Raw genomic sequence first — 14,010 nt, forward strand, 5'->3', positions numbered from 1 at the left:
AAAAAGAAAAACTTTTGAAAATATCAGGGACTTTAATGGCATACAAGTAACTTCTTTTTAAATAACAAAACAATTAACATCTTAAATTCAATCCATATACCGAAAAAAACATTACCAAAAGACAATAGTACCTATTAATAAAAACATCAATCATTTGGTAGTCTCAGTTTCTGACATATGTCCTAAAAATAGGCTCAACGTGTTTCGCAGACCATAATCACTGCTTCTTCAGGAGCGAAACAGGACATATCAGACCTATGTCACAAACGACTGACATGAAAATAATTCAATAAATTACAAATCACCCCATCCATATGTGACCCATAGCTGAGGACAGTAGAGGAATACCACTTGACATGGAACAGATGGGGAAACAATTGATCGTACCACAGCATCAGTGAAGTGTATTATTAGTGCTACTTTTTAGGTTAAACTTTTCAATTCAGAAATTGTGAAGCCCTATTTCACCATAAAGTTAGCTGTTTGTATCATGTGCATGCACAGGTCCACTCCACAATCGCTAATAGAGGCGAAAACACTATAGCTACATATATATGTGCAATGGTTCCCGTCCGATAATCCGCTCAGGGCTCATATCGGTTGGGAATCTTTTGTGTACAGTGCTTGTCGTCCATCGTCCGAACGACCATCCTGGTGGATCCACGAACGATGGACGACGAACCATTGTAATGCAAGTGAAGGGGAAAGGGTGCAATGGGGTGATGCTCTGTCGTTCTCCCACCTTCCCTCTCCATAGAGCAGAACGGCGCTGTATGTATGGCATTCGGTAATGCATCTTGCAGTGGTTTGTCGTTGGAAAGGATCGTGATAGATCCTTTCCAATGACAATTATTGCACATGTGTACATAACCTAAAGATTGAATTCAAGATGTTTATTGTTTTGTTTTATTAAAAGAAGTTACTTTGTTCTCAGTGTTATTTGTATGCCTTTATAGATAAGTCACATTCTGCACATAAAGTACTGTAGTAATAAACACATCAGGGGGCACTATTTATAAAGCAGAGAATCTAACATTCCCTCAAACATTCCTTGGTGGGAATCAATCACTGATTCCCTGTTTCATAAATAGAGCCCAATATGTGCATTCTACATTAATGTTTCATTTACTCATTCTACTTAATGTAGCTACATCTGTTCCTGTAGCACTTTATACTGCACATACAAAATGAATGAATGCGTGTTGTACGCATTGTAGCAACTGATGGTGTTTTTTTTTGCTCTGCACATACTCGTGCACACAATCACACTTCAGAATATTTTTGCTGACCTTTTGTTTTTGTGCCTCATTACCATCACATTCAAATCCCCGAAGGGGCTTGGTTATAAGAAGGTCTATGAAGAGGGTCCTTGGAACGGGGAGAGCAAATTCAAAAATGGAAAGCAAAGACAAACACATAGGAAATGCAAAAAATACATGTGCGTATTATATGTTTTTATTTTTTAACAAGAGGGCTTTCTAACACTTTAAAGCAGAACTTCACTGAGAGAATATATAATCCGTACGTTTTGAAGGGTTTTTTTTACAGCTTGCCTGGTTGGTGTTCCAATCCTCTTCCTTTATTATGTTCTGCATCACTGGCCCAGAATGTATATACAGCTCAGGTGTTCAGATAATTGTACAGATAATTGGCTTACATCATTTCTCAGTGGTAGGTCCACTTTAGAGCTCTTTTTGGCTAAACCCATGAAGTGTTGGTCGGTCCGGAGCAGAACGCATTTGTATCATGCCCAAAAATAATGTTTTGTACATGAGCTTGCACAATTTATTTGGTAAAACATATGAAGTCTTTTTTATTAGTTGATTTTTATCCCTTTCAGCCTCATGTTTTGTAATTGCATTGAAATTAAAGCTAAAGGTTGCAGGAGGATTTAAACATAAGTAATGCAAATTGATTGAATCTGACCTGTCAGCACAAATTGGATTCCCTATTATCAGCTTCCTCCTACTCCCTAATACATAATTATATGAAACTTTAATGTTGTTTACCATGTTGTAATAGCTTGTTCTCACTATATTGCGATATGGCACAGCACGTTGCAATGCACAAGACATACATTAGTGCACTGGGTTACAATTTATTCTCAACGGAACCCAAGTGCACCTTACCAACATGTTATAACACAATGAAAGGAAAAGACCAATAGGGTGTTGCTCTGCACTCACTGAACTAGGGTTCAGTAGGATGTAATGCATCGGTCAGCTCATTCAAATGAATACAGCGTGCCACACCTGTAATGGGGATGGGTCTTGAAGATGATCTTTTGGCTTCATTAGTTTCACATCTGAAACACACATAGAGATTATTACAGCATGAACACCTGAGCTGCTTACAGTTTGTGGGTCATTGATTCAGAAAGTATTAAATGCAGAGGATCAGAACACCAACCAGTTAAGCTAAATATCATAGAACAGGCCAGCAATGGCAGTTTACATAATCCCTGAGACTAGGTCTATACAGGTACATACTTTACATACTTACCTGCTGGCTCCAGAACCAAGATGGTAATGAGGGACAAAGCCTAAGCAGAAGAAAATCTGTAGTTTAAAAGAGCATAACAGGGGATTAGATGAGTATGTTAGTATATTTATGGCCATGTGGACAGTACCAGCAAGTGGACCAGATGGACATATATTAGATGGTAATGAAATGTGGAAAAGACCATTTAAAGTTTTAATGTTTTTTGATTGAAAAACAGCTTTTATTCATTCTGACAACAAAAGCAATACACTTAGGGTACATTCACCCAAGGTAATGGCAATCCCTCCCCAAAGTAATGGCTAATAAATACATTCACTTCTGCACACTGCGGTGTGATGCCTGACGTGTGGTGCGAGACCAAGGCCTGTCCCAACAGATTGTATGCAACAACTTATATTCCAAACTTTTACACAGTATACATGTCCTAATGAGCTGCCAGGCCCAAAGCTTTATTTTAGTTCATATACTACAACTAAATGACAGTACTCTAATTGCATTCAGGTGTGCAATGGGTTAGGGGTGGGGGGTAAGAGAAAGGGGGGGGAACTCACAGGCCCGAAGCTTTATTAAAGTTCCTAAAAAGGTGCTTGGTGGGTGAGGAGGGAAAGGGGGTCCTTCCAGACTTCCTCTTCTGGAGGATCCATCAAGGTGTAGTCCCTGAGAAGACTGAGAACCAGTCTGCGACAGTCCAGAGACACGACCCGCCCACTTCCCTGAGCCTGCGTCCTGTATGGGGGGCATGGTCCCCAGCTCTAGGCGGTGTGTCTCCCCTCGCGGGGTCCTTCTCCTGACCCTGTTTGGGGGCGCACCGGCCAGAGCCGCGGACCACCAAACTTTTCTTGCGAACCACCAATTGGCGAAACACTATTATCAATCTTTTGAGGTTTGCTACATTGCTAGCAACCAGCAGCTGTTTAATGTTGGTAATGTAAGCCATTGCCATTGACTACTGTGTAAACATTATTTGTCTTTCACCTCTATTGTTTTTTGAGTGTTGACTGAAATCACTGTATCCCATCAACATTATCCTTGTACATGTACACAATGTACACACATCAGATGATTGTTGCCCAATATGAATATTTGTTCTTGTCTGGGTCAAAAATCTGACGTGCACAATGGTCCTCCAATGTCAATCATTTATCTTCTCTGTATGACCTCTGTATGGGGCTTCGTTGTCTTCTCTGTCTTTTGTCATCTGTTCCATTGTTCAGAGTTGAAAAGATATTCATTGTATAGTGTTGTGTCTTAACTCATTGGTGTGTTAAATAATGTAGTCTTGCATATGTATTGCTTCTTTGTGTTTTTAGTTTTTTTACACTTTTATCACTCAGCTAATTAGTGTAACCTACTTAAATGGTGATTAAACAATGACAATTTGTAAACCAGTTTTACCATTTGTTGTGTAACTTACTCAATCAAAAAAAAAGTTGTACCATTTGTTATAAAAAGCTGCCATGTCTAGCTTGGAAAGTTTACAATCTTATGCATAGGAGCTATGAATTTGCATATGATGCAGATTTTAAAGATACACCTTGGTATATGTTCAGGATTATTCAATAAACAATATAAAGTTTAAAGGCCCAGCCACAGCAGGTATATATACCCACTACTTGCCAATGAAAGGGTCTATTGGGGGATGATCCACAATCCACGACTGTAAGAGATTCAAATGTTAAAGAATCAGAAAAAAAAGTTTTACAAAACCAAGTAAAACATTGACAACTCTAATGGAAATAAATGTTTTAAACTATAAATCTGTAAGAAAATGTACTTGCTTCAAGTTATATTTATGTATTCATTTTTTTTTCTGTCTGTGGCAGTCAAAAAAAAAAAACACTGATTCACAGGAACATACTGTTGAGATCGACTCCAACAATATTGGGAACATATCAATTCTAATTGATGAGGCTGGTAAATCCCTTAACATTGGTAAACCCTCAAATTTCTCTGCAAAGTTTTTTTTGGATTGTCTTAGAAAAGGAAAGTAAGTATTCATACAAAAGTAGTCTTGTCTGCTGCCAGATTACAGGTGGCTCAGCTCTTAAGCTGTATACACACGTGCAATATTAGTCATTGGAAAGGATATTTCACGATCCTTTCCAATGACTATTATTGCATACAGCACTGTTCTGCTCTATGCAGAGGGAAGGGGGAGAGCAACAGAGCGGCACCCCGCTGCGCGCTCTCTCCCTTCCCTTGCATTTGGATCGTTAGTCTTCCTTCCTCCGTGGATCCGCCAGGACCGTCGTTCAGGCGGTGGATGACTGGCGCTGTACAGACGCCAGATTCTCACCTGATATCGGCCCTGAGCCAATTATCGGGTGAGAACCGTTGGACGTGTGTACGTAGCTTTAGTGTTCAAGCCATGGAGACCCTGGTTTAAATGTTGGCTATCTACATGGAGTTGGAATGTTCTCCCATTGTTTGTGTTGGTTTTCTTTAGTTTACTCCAAAAAGCATACTGACAAGTCAATTGGCTTTGGTTTTGATAACGATATTAGACTGGAAGCTACTTTTTGGGACAGTTACTGACATGATTATATAAGGAGCAGCATAATGTTCTGACACTTGGAGTGCTTGCTAACACAGATGCATTAATATAGAAACCAGAAAAATCCAGTTGCAACCTAATCCTGGGTAGTTGGTTATGAAGTTTATCAAACTTTTCACATGGGTCACATAAGGTAAACTGTCAAGCGGTTGGCCCCATTGCAACCAACAACCATGACTGGTTGGAGCCAGCCAGTTGTACGCCTTGACCCCCCTCGGCAGTGCTTGGCTTGTGTGGATGCAGATCCATAAAACTTGAATCATGACACCTATTCCCAATACAGCGCATGTTGTTGATACAGATATGAGAGTCTAGGAGATGGAAGCTCAATTTTTCATTGCAAAGAAAATTCAATTCTTATGCAAATTGTTCTGACTTGAAACCAAGCAAATCAAAATGCAATTTTTTTTGAGCTTTAATGCTTTTATAGTTAGAATTCTTTATATCTCTAATGTCTGCTTAGCATTCAGATGAACTAGAAAAACAAGTATTACTTTGTGTGAGTTTAATTATACTGTATTACCAGAAGATTTCAGGAACAATTTACATCCTACATATGATTTCCATTAAATACTTGGCATGTGGTTCTGCTTAATGTTGGACATCTGCATTATAATGTACATTACTTTGTTATTGGCGGTGTCTTGGCTTAATATCAAACTCATAAATATTGCCACACTCTCTATTATTACATTAACATGACTTAAAAAGTCCAATAAATAAGGGAATTATAATTGTAACATTTAGTTTGCAGGAGGTAACCCCTAGCACCATGACCAATGGTTCACATTTGGTGGATGGACTCTAATGTAATACTGAATAAAAAAAGGTCCACCAGTGCCACATTCACAAACTTTAGAACCTAATTATACATATAAAATAGACCGGGACATTATTGGTACAACTGGTATTACATAAAACCATAGCTTACAATAATGAAAAATACGGGTGCATATGCCCAAATAGAAATAACCTTTACAATGTCCTCTAAAACTTAATCCACCAATTTATGAATACAGTGTACATAGAACTTGCTTCTTCAGGAAGAGCAAATTCATCCTATAGTAGGATGTATAGTCAAAGTTGATGTACAGTAGGATAAGTATAATGGTATAATAGGTGGCAACATTGGAATACAATAAATACTTTTCTAGGGCTGCCCGACTCTTTGGAATGGTATTTCTGAACCTTTTTGGCTTATTTATAGTTTTTGCACCCTTAGAGCCCTTAAACCCCATCCATTCAAACTTGGCTACCTATCTGTCTCTTAAACCCTCACTACTCACCACCAATTCATATCCCCCTTCCTATTGTGTGCTGTTTCCCCTTCCTCTTAGATTGTAAGCACCTCTAAGCAAATAATGTTTTAGTGAATGTTCTTAGCATTTAAATCTAATCAGAAACAGTCAGAAAAGATTCAGAGAAAATTCATAACATTCAATCTTCAGAGAAAATGGCATAAAACATCTCAAATAACACTGGGGAACTATTTTGAACATTTTTTTTGTTGACTTCAATTTTTAAGCTTATATACACTAAAATAGGTATGCTGATTCTAAAAGTGCAGTTAGTATTCCTCTATCACGTCAGGTTTTTTCTCTACTGCTTATGTTAATGCAATTACTGTAGCGTGGATTTGTATAGGCTATTCATTTACACGCAAGACAGTGTGGTCAGAGGTTGTGCGTGGCTCTACGTAGCGAATAAGCAAACTTTATTTTTCTACTTACACACGTATTTCATTTCTTTCAGATCATGTCTGGCTCTGCTGTTACTCGTCGTAAGTGCCAAAACAACCCTGATTCATTTTGTTATATCTGTGGCAGTTTCACCATTCCCAGTCTAAGGGCTAACATCAGCACATTTGTAGAGCAAGCCTATTTGGCATATTTCAAAATTAAACTTGGTGAACAAGATAAGTCTTGGGCCCCTCATAAGGTGTGCAAACAGTGTGCCGAGGGTTTACGGATGTGGACAAAGAGAACACGTGAAAAGATGCCATTTGGTATTCCTATGGTTTGGTGGGAGCCAGGAGATCATTTCAGTGACTTCAGAGTTACTTTTATATAGTGAAAACTTCAGTATATAACAAGAAAAATAAATGTAACATAGATTATCCTAGTCTACCATTGGCTTTACGCCCAGTGGCCCATTCAGATGAAATCCCAGTGCCAGTTATCGTTACACCACTCTCTCTTGAAGAACATGAATATGGTGATGAACTAGGTGACAACAATGATGAAAAGTTTGAAATTGAAGAGGACTCTGTTCGTAAGGGATTCGATCAACATGAATTGAGTGATTTGGGACTATTGAAGAAGGCTTCGGAACTCCTAGCATCAAGACTGCGTGAGAAAAACTTACTTGAATAAGGAACAAAGGTATCATACTTTCGAACCAGAGAAATTGCATTTCTGCAGTACTTTAGAACTGACAGTGGCTTTGTGTATTGCCATAAAATACCTGGTTTAATGGAGGAATTGGGAATGCCAATCTTTAACTCAACTGAATGGAGAATCTGTGCATGTGGGACAGCAGAGCTCGTGAGAGGTGAAAGGTGGAAAGGAATTGGCGTCCAAGATCTGCCCTAAAACCAGGTGATCCAAACATTCTACATGAGACACTTGTTGATAGAAAGAATATTATATTCCAGCCTCTGCCAATTAAACTGGGTCTGATGAAACAGTTCTTTAAAGCTTTACTAACTGAAGGAGAATGTTTTAAGTACCTCATTTGATGGTCCCCAGCTTATCAAAGATGAACATTTCATCAGGACAATGTAAGAGATCAAAAGGAATGCTTGGATATCATTCAAAGCCATTGTCAAAGACTTTCTTGGAAACACACAAGCAATTAATTACACAGAAATTGTCCATAAACTCTTGGAGAGCTCAAAATGTTTGGTTGCAATATGAGCATTAAGGTGCATTTTCTGCATAGCCATCTTTCTAACTTCCAGGAAAACCTTGGTGCATTCAGTGATGAGCAAGGTGAACGATTCCACCAAGATTTGAAGGTCATGGAAGGACGGTATCAGGGTAGATGGGATGTACATATGATGGCTGACTATTGTTGGAGCATCCAGTGGGATTGTCCTAACACGGAACACTGACGCCTATAAGCTATAGGCGTAAAATTTTACCTTAACTGTAACCTTAACGATTCATTTTCAAATGTTTTACTGTAAAAAAAAAGTCATAGAGTAACAATAAATCCTTTGTATGAACAAAAGAAATGTAAATAAACAGTACATTAAAGTTATGTCATTATTTTTTCATTGTATGTAAAATTTGTATGTTTTTTGACAGGGTACCTTGTATCGTAAAAACTGGATGTGATAGTAAAAAACTGGGGTCATTTCTAGATTCACCTCCCAAAAATTAGTAAAAACAAGTGTAAGATCTAACTCAACAAAAATGCATTCCCCAGTGTAATTTTATACTGAATTATTCATATTTTTGCAAAACAATCTCTTGTTACAGAAGTTTTATGTAAAATATTTATCTTCACCCATAGCAGGTTAGTGTTGTTCATGCAGACTTTACAATTAGAATTATTTTTACCTCTTCTATAAAATTTAAATTCAATTGGGAAGGTGTGTCCTCTGGTTTATGATTCCCAGAAGAAATAAATAAAATGATCAGCATTCCCGTAATTTATTTTGCATTATTATAGCCTATGAAATAAAGCTGTAGCTGTTATGAGTTGAGTTTCATAACCCGCCTTTCTTATTTACATGGAGGTGCAGAGGAGGAAATCCAAGTTTCAGTGTTACACCTGGGAATGTACAGAATGTGGCCATAATGTACCAACTATTCTTAAGTCCCAGGACAGGATTTTGTACATTGCTGAATGTTTAAAAAATGAAGAAATCAACTTGATGAATCAGATTACAGCGGGTAACATTATCTGTAGCTGTACTTTTATATTTAGAATGCACAAAAACAGTGCAAATATGCAAGTAGTAGCCAGCTGATGTACTTAAGTAAAGCAAAATATAACCAGATAAATATAAATTGCTTTCTAAAAGATAAAATAACAAAAATAGCTGCAATATTCAGGTTCAATCCAAAGATTTCATCTGCAGTACTTTATCTGCCACTAGAGGTCCTCAGTCTGATGACAAGCATCCTTCATCCTTTTTTAGGCCCAGGTCATCCTGGAAAAAACAGGAAGCATAATAAAATTGAATTGATGTTCATGCATTCTTTTCACATTGCTGTACATACTGCTGCCCCATATTTATAGCAGAGTAAGTGAGCATGGCCACCCTAGATAAATAGGTTAAAATAGGAGAATGAAGCCCCAAATTTAAGGACAATATTCTACAATCTTGTTCTGGGATTTAGCTTTGCCTGGACTGACACTCTGGATGTGTATTTGTATAATGTAGTTAGCTGATTAGATAATATCATGTATAAATAAATCAGTGTTCCTAAAAATGTGAGTGAAATTAAAAAGGGCTTGGCATGAGGTATGTGTTTTAATTTACATACATGTATATTAGTTGTGTATAAATATAACACTTGCAGTTCTCCATTACCTTCCACAGTGATTACAGTAACTCCGGGATAATATTTTCGTCCAGCACCACTTGTGTTCAGGCATCAACCAGGGTCATCATATACTTCCTGTAAATGGCTAAAGCCATGTACAGACAGACAATGGATTTTTGTCACCCAAGATGATTATTGGTGATTAAAATCACAGCTGCACCCCATAACTGCTCACTGATCCGCCTGCAGATCACTAAATCACAGACAGCCAATGGCTGCTGCTGTTTCCTATGGAGGAGGACATAATAAGGCTTCTCCTGCTTGTCCTCCCCCTCCTCCATTAAATGAATAATATTGTCTGTCCAGCACTCATATGTTACTACTATGGCTGGAAGCAATCAGGACTGATTGTTTAAAATTATAAATATTGAAAATGTATGCACTGCTTTAGGGATGGCACAATTACATATCATCATCATCCTGGTAGCTTTGTAATTTGTACAGTCAGATCAGCGGAGTGGAAGAGACTGAGGAAACGCCACCTAACACAGACTGATGACATCTCATTTAGGTAAAGTCATGTGACTTGATCCGCAGGGGCGGGGCTTTTTGCCTAACGTATGAGGATATTGTTGTATATTGACCAACCACTCATCACACTACCCCCTCCCCCTTCACTGAGGATGCTGGACAACTTTGTAATTATGTATTTCATAGGGCCTGATTTATTAAAGCACTTCAAGACACTTTCTAACAGTGAACCTGTGTGATCCAAAGAACCTGTAATGGATCTGGTTCAGGATTGAGAACATTTGCTAACAAATAGCAAGTGACTCTAAAAAAATCCATTCCAGGTTTGCTAGATCACCCAGGTTCATTGATTAAAATGTATCCTCTCTAGCCTTTAGTGAATCAGGCTTCTTGTATCTATACATAGTATGTCATTTCTAAACGCCCCTGACAAATATTGCAATATATGAATCTATATTAATAATAACTAGTAAAGATACAACTTTTATTTTTAATGGAAATACCTTTCGTTACTTTATATTGTGAATTTATTTGTGGACGTGCCACTTTGAATTTGTTCTGTACTCCAGCTCCTCCGGAACTCTGCATCCCTACCTGCAATAAATCATACATTGGGTGTGAACAGGAAAGAACATTTATAAGGACAGTTTCCTAATTCACATTATTATCACATAGCGTATTAAAATTTCTAAACTAGGATTGTGACATAAAAACAGTAACCTCACGGAGAATGTGGCCCGGCCTAGGAGGGACAGCAGATCTTGTTGTTGCAATCAAGTCATGCAAATCCTGGTGTCTGCGCAATCCTTCAGATCAGCCTGATGCCATCTCTTTCCTTGTGAATGCAAAGTTACAATGTTGCATAAACAACAATACCATTGATCCGCTGGGCATGCAAATTATTATTATGATCATATATATGATCTACTAGATTGTATATTTGAATATTTTGATATTTTTTCATATTTTTTATGTTTAAGAAATATTCCTTGTTACTTATTCTTTATCCCTGATTTTTTGTCTTGATGAGTAAGATGATAAGCCCCTAAAATCATCAATACGTTTACATTTCAACAGCATGTAACTATCTTTAGTAGATATATCTAGATAGATATAAATAGTTCCTTAAAAGATCAAATAAACCAGCTTTTGCTGCAATATTCAGGTTATTTTCAAAGATTTCCCCTGCAGTATATTTCTTCTGCCACTAGATGTCCTCAGTCTGATAGCCAGCATCTTGTAACACACTTCCCCTAATCCCACTTGCTCTTATCCTGCACCCCAAAAAACCCAGCAACAAAAATACCTATTAAACTTAACTGGTCAACTGGTTAATCTGCACTCTTTTTTGTGCATGTTATATTGTTGTAGATATCTTTGAGAACTACATAATCATGGCTCTCTATGCTATGGGGGACAATATATCTTACTTCCAAATATATATTTTGGAGAAAAAATTGAAAGATCTGCAGTGTTTTCACCCATTTGTATGGTTGTATGAGCTACAGAGAACAGAAATCACGATGATCCGCATACGAGAAATTATAACCCCGGTGTGCAACCATTACAATTAAATTATAAAACGTTCATGGCAGCGGTGGGATTCGAACCCACGCCTCCAGAGAGACTGGAGCCTAAATCCAGCGCCTTAGACCGCTCGGCCACGCTACCAGCTGATTATACTGCTTTATTATATATGCAATTGTACAAAGCATACAAACAATATTGTAACACAAGAAAGATTCTTTTTTTACTGAATGTAAATTGTGCCTGTGGAGTGGCTGAAAGTGAATGGTAGTAAAGGAAAACTAGAGCTTGATGACGATGAATACTATTGTTATAAATAATGCAATAAGATTCACTAACAGAGATTTTAATTCACTACATAATACAAATATATGCGCTAAACAAAGCAGGTTCTGTACTTATATACACCAGACTGTTTCCACCTTGGATGCTGCCATCTGCCCCAGTGGCCTAATGGATAAGGCACTGGCCTCCTAAGCCAGGGATTGTGGGTTCGAGTCCCATCTGGGGTGCAATCCAAGCATTTTGATTATGACCCTAATCAATTCATATTATCTCTTGTGATGTCTGTTTACACATCTGTAATGCAAATATTTTTTATCTTCTAAATAAACAAATATATTAACATAGTAATTAACCACCGGGGCGGTTAGCCCGACCTTGGTTCGGGGTAAGTAAACTTGCTACAATCGTTTACCCTGCACCAAGGTCGGGGTATCTAAAAGTATAAACATGCGTTACAGTGCAATCCGATTGTCATACAACATTGTACCACAATCAGATTACAACTGAAAAAAAATTACTTACCTTGTCCCCGCATTTCCTCCGGAGATGTCTTCTGTCTTCTCCCGCGTGTGCAGTGACGATCTCCGGGGTTTCCCGGTGATGTCGCTGCATGCGTCGGTGCGGGCGGGAGGCGGGGCGGGAAATTCAAATCACTTTGTATTGAACTCAATACAAAAAAGCTGTATTGAGTCCAATACAAAGAAATCTTTATATAATATATATATAGGCTCCTGACTATTTTTCTTTAGTGGAAGAGGAGGCAAAATGGCTCTTTTGATAGTAAAGGTTGCTGACCCCTGTACTAGACCCTTGTTCGGACATATTTCTGTAAGTTACAGATCTACAATTTAAAAAAAAAAAAAAAAATTTCATGAAAAACAGTGTACCGCTTTTGGTACAGAAATCTAGAGATTAATGAAACGCCCAGGTAGTTAATGTGTGTGATTGCATAACATTGTATGTGACATTCAATTGAATGTATGACACGCAAACACCACGTGCAGCCGAAATAGCTCAGTTGGGAGAGCGTTAGACTGAAGATCTAAAGGTCCCTGGTTCGATCCCGGGTTTCGGCAAAGTGTTTTGATAATGTTGCAAGAACTGCAGCTTTTAGTGTATTCTCAATAAACATGTGATCTGTAACAGTTTTATTGCTCAGTATCAATGTTTTTCTCATTCAGGCAACTGCTAATTTTTCTTAGCTGTAAAAAATAAAATATTTATAAAATTTTAAATATCCCATTGTAGATATTTTGAGCTTCTTTGAGGGAGAGCTAGTGACATGACTATGGACTTTGTACACCGCTGCGTAATATGGGGCTATATAAATACTGTGTAATAATAATATTAATATTATTAATAGTAGGACTTCTTATAAAAGAAGAGGCAAAGTTTAGAATTTACAACTGGGAGGAAAAAAAAACTTGGTTGTCAGAAGTGGGATTCGAACCCACGCCTCCAGAGGAGACTGCGACCTGAACGCAGCGCCTTAGACCGCTCGGCCATCCTGACATACTACTGCTGAGGGTGTAAACAGCCAGAAGCACAAACTATTGCGAAACTTCTAGGAATTATTATTCTTTATTAAAATTTTTATTGTTGTAATAGAGATGTATTATAATAAAATACATATATATATATATCATTCTAAATCCTACAGAATACATGCAATTTATCTTAGCATTTTTTTTACCATAAACATTGTTTTCAGCAGTTCTACAAGCTTTGTTCAGAATACGTTAATCAGTCTATGTTTAATCATCTTTTGTAATTTGACCATTTTTGTTTATTCTTAGTTTTTACAATGTGCTTACAATGTCACGACCGATACTGTTACAGTTGTTTAATGTTTAATTGTAATGTTTATTACTTTTTATTATTACAGCCCTCTGCGAGTACCACCCTTTTTCTATATTTTTTCTTCTTCTGCATTATTAATATTGTCACTCCCAGTTTTTTAATATTATACAAACATTTTTATTTAAAAACAAATAATTAGTCTAATTAGGTGTTATAAATGTAATTATTTAAAACATCAGAACAAATAACCCTGCATAGCAATCACAATTTAAACTTTTATGAATATCATTACCAGATTTTAGAATTATGTTATTT

General features: G+C 37.4%; 4 non-coding genes across 4 annotated transcripts; 2 read left to right on the forward strand and 2 right to left on the reverse strand.

Moving 5' to 3' along the window:
* Positions 1-11,672: 11,672 nt before the first annotated feature.
* TRNAL-UAG (transfer RNA leucine (anticodon UAG)) lies at positions 11,673-11,754 on the reverse strand. The gene has a single exon. It is a non-coding gene; the product is annotated as a tRNA-Leu (tRNA).
* Positions 11,755-12,049: 295 nt separating this feature from the next.
* On the forward strand, positions 12,050-12,122 carry TRNAR-CCU (transfer RNA arginine (anticodon CCU)). The gene has a single exon. It is a non-coding gene; the product is annotated as a tRNA-Arg (tRNA).
* Positions 12,123-12,898: 776 nt separating this feature from the next.
* Positions 12,899-12,971, forward strand: TRNAF-GAA (transfer RNA phenylalanine (anticodon GAA)). The gene has a single exon. It is a non-coding gene; the product is annotated as a tRNA-Phe (tRNA).
* A 353-nt stretch (positions 12,972-13,324) lies between these two features.
* On the reverse strand, positions 13,325-13,407 carry TRNAL-CAG (transfer RNA leucine (anticodon CAG)). The gene has a single exon. It is a non-coding gene; the product is annotated as a tRNA-Leu (tRNA).
* Positions 13,408-14,010: the final 603 nt, after the last annotated feature.

This window comes from Pyxicephalus adspersus, chromosome 11, assembly GCF_032062135.1.
Source record: "Pyxicephalus adspersus chromosome 11, UCB_Pads_2.0, whole genome shotgun sequence".
Taxonomy (NCBI): Eukaryota; Metazoa; Chordata; class Amphibia; order Anura; family Pyxicephalidae; genus Pyxicephalus; species Pyxicephalus adspersus.